We start from the raw sequence: 3,450 nt of genomic DNA, 5'->3' as shown, positions 1-3,450 counted from the left end.
GGAGTGGGAAAGTGTTAGTGGAATCTGAAAAGAAGCTAACACAAGAATCTATGACAAGCAAAAGTGGGGAAGAAAATCACGAAAATAGTGACAACCCAGTGCCAAAGGAATACAAACCACCAGTTCCATACCCAGCAAAACTGAAAAAAGACCGCATTGATGCACAATTCGGTAAGTTTCTTGAACTTTTTAAGCAATTACATATCAACTTACCTTTTGTTGAAGCCATCTCGCAGATGCCTACCTGCGCAAAATTTTTGAAGGAGCTTCTAACAAATAAAAGGAAGTTTGAGGACTTATCTATAGTAGAACTCAACGAGGAGTGCTCATCCATACTCCAAAACAAGCTGCCAACCAAACTGAAAGATCCAGGAAATTTCACTATCCCTTGCTTAATTGGTAGTCTGAATGTTGAGAAAGCACTAGCTGATTTAGACGCTAGCATTAATTTGATGCCATATAAAATGTCAAATAACTTGGTCTTGGGGAACCTAAACCTACTAGGATGAGTATTCAATTAGTCAATAGATCTGTTAAATATCCTAGGGGTATTATAGAAGACGTATTTATGAAAGTAGATAAATTCATATTTCCTGTTGACTTTGTTCTACTTGACATGGATGAAGATTTGGAAGTGCCCTTAATTTTAGGGTGCCCATTTTTAGCCACTGCTACGGCTGTAATCGATGTGGGAGATGGTAAATTGGTACTTAGAGTTGGTAACGAGGAGATTATCTTTAAAATTTATGATGCTATGAGGTTTTCTATGGAGCAGGATGATTCATGTTATTTTATTGACTCTATTGATCATACTACTCAAGACTCTTTTCAGGAAATTGTACAGAAAGACACGACAGAACTGTCTCTAGCTCAAGCAGAGGAGACAGATGATGAACCTAATGAGCATTCTTCAAGACAAGTAGAATATGAGGGTATTAAGATAAACGATGAACTTAAGCAAAAACCCTCTATTGAAGAGCCTCCCAAACTGGAGCTTAAACAATTACCAAACCACTTGGAATACGAATTCTTTGGAAATAATTCTACATTACCAATTATTATTACTTCTAACTTGCAACCCAAGGAAAAAGAGGAATTAATCCAAGTACTAAAACAACACAAAAAGGCCATAGCATGGAAAATTTCCGACATTAAAGGAATCAACCCTTCTTTTTGCACCCACAAGATTTTGATGGAAGATGAATACAAATCGTGTGTGCAATCTCAAAGACCACTGAACCCCAACACGAAGGAAGTTGTTAAAGCCGAGGTAATTAAGCTTCTAGATGCTGGAATTATTTATCCTCTTTTTGACAGTTCTTAGGTAAGTCCAGTGCAGGTTGTCCCTAAGAAAAGAGGCATGACGATTGTGACCAACGAGACGAATGAATTAATCCCAACAAGGACAGGCACAGGATAGAGAGTTTGCATTGACTACAGGAAACTAAATGATGCCACAAGAAAAGATCACTTCCCCTTGCAATTCATTGACCAAATGTTGGAAAGACTATCCAGGCACATGTACTACTGCTTTCTAGACGGACTCTCTGGTGACTTCTAAAAATCCCAATAGCTCCTGAAGATCAATAAAAGACGACATTCACATGCCCATATGGTACGTTCACTTATCGTAGAATTCCTTTTGGATTATGTAATGCTCCTACCACTTTTCAGCGCTGTATGATAGCCATCTTTGACGAACTCGTAGAAGATATCATGGAAGTATTTCTGGATGATTTCTCGGTATTCGGTAACTCTTTCCATCTCTACCTTAAAAATTTAAAACGAGTTTTAATAAGATGTGAGGAAACGAATCTTGTGCTTAACTGGGAGAAATGTCACTTCATGGTTCAAGAAGGTATTGTATTAGGGCATAAAATTTCTAGTAAAGGGATTGAGGTGGACAAATCTAAAATAGAAACAATCGAAAAGTTACCCCCTCCTAGTTAGGTTAAGGCTATTAGAAGCTTTTTAGGACATGCTAGTTTTTATAGAAGATTTATTAAGGATTTTTCTAAAATAGCTAAGCCTTTGACTAAATTGCTAGAAAAAGATAGACCTTTTAATTTCAATCGGGAGTGCTCAGAAGCATTTAATACTTTAAAGGATAAATTAATTAATGCTCCAATTATAATTGCACCTGATTGGAACTTACCATTTGAATTAATCTATGATGCGAGTGACTTTCCAGTAGGTGTAGATTGGGACAGCGAAGGGACAAGCATTTTCAACCTATCTATTATGCTAGCAAAACTTTGACAGCTGCACAAGAGGATTATACTACTACAGAAAAAGAATTGCTAGTCGTGGTTTTTGCATTCGATAAATTTCGATCATATCTCATATTGTCTAAAGTCGTTGTTTACACTGACCATTCTGCCCTTTGCTACCTTTTAATTAAAACTGATGCAAAACCTCGACTCATTCAATGGATTCTCCTATTGCAGGAATTTGACTTGGAAATTCAGGATAAGAAAGGAGCTGAAAATCTCGCGGCTGATCATCTGTCTAGGCTTGAGAACTCCAATACCAAGGAACTAGATGAAGTTGAAATAAATGATTTGTTTCTTGAAGAACAATTTTTTGCTATATCTGACTCCAAGGTACCTTGGTTTGCAGACATTACAATTTTTTTAGCCACTAACATTATCCCGAAAGGGTTAACACACCAGCAAAAGAAGCCATTCTTTAATGATGTGAAAAACTACTTTTGGGACGACCCCTTTATTTTTCACAGATGTGCAGATCAAGTCATTAGAAGATGTGTTACAAGATCCGAAACATCAAAACTACTAGAACATTGCCACTCAGGGCCAACTGGAGGACACTATAGTGGAACTAAGACCGCACATAAAATACTTGAATCAGGTTTTTACTGGCTCTCATTATTCAAAGACGCTAACAGGTACGTTACTTCATGTGACAAATGCCAACAGACAGGTAACATATCTAAAAGTGATGAAATGCCTCAAAATTATATGCTTTCATGTGAAATATTTGACGTTTAAGGTATCGATTTCATGGGCCCATTCCCCAGTTCATTTGTGAATAAATACATCTTAGTAGCAGTTGATTATATGTCCAAATGGGTGGAAGCCCAAGCTCTACCTACTAATGATGCTAGAGTGGTAGTACGTTCCATTAAGAAACTCTTCTCGAGATTCGAAACACCTAGAGTAATTATCAGTGACAAGGTCACTCATTTTTGTAATACCCAATTTGAAAAAACTCTTAAGAAATACGAAGTTCATCATAGAATAGCCACCCCATACCATCCTCAAACTAATGGACAAGTTGAAGTGGCAAACCAAGAAATCAAACGTATTCTTGAAAAAACAGTAGAATCAAACAGAAGAGATTGGGCAATGAAAGTAGATGATGCCTTATGGGCCTACAGAACTGCTTTCAAGACACCCATAGGGACTTCACCTTACAGACTTGTTTATGGGA

This window comes from Gossypium arboreum, chromosome 8 (genome assembly GCF_025698485.1).
Source record: "Gossypium arboreum isolate Shixiya-1 chromosome 8, ASM2569848v2, whole genome shotgun sequence".
In the NCBI taxonomy this organism is placed as follows: Eukaryota; Viridiplantae; Streptophyta; class Magnoliopsida; order Malvales; family Malvaceae; genus Gossypium; species Gossypium arboreum.
This window is presented reverse-complemented; position numbering follows the sequence as displayed.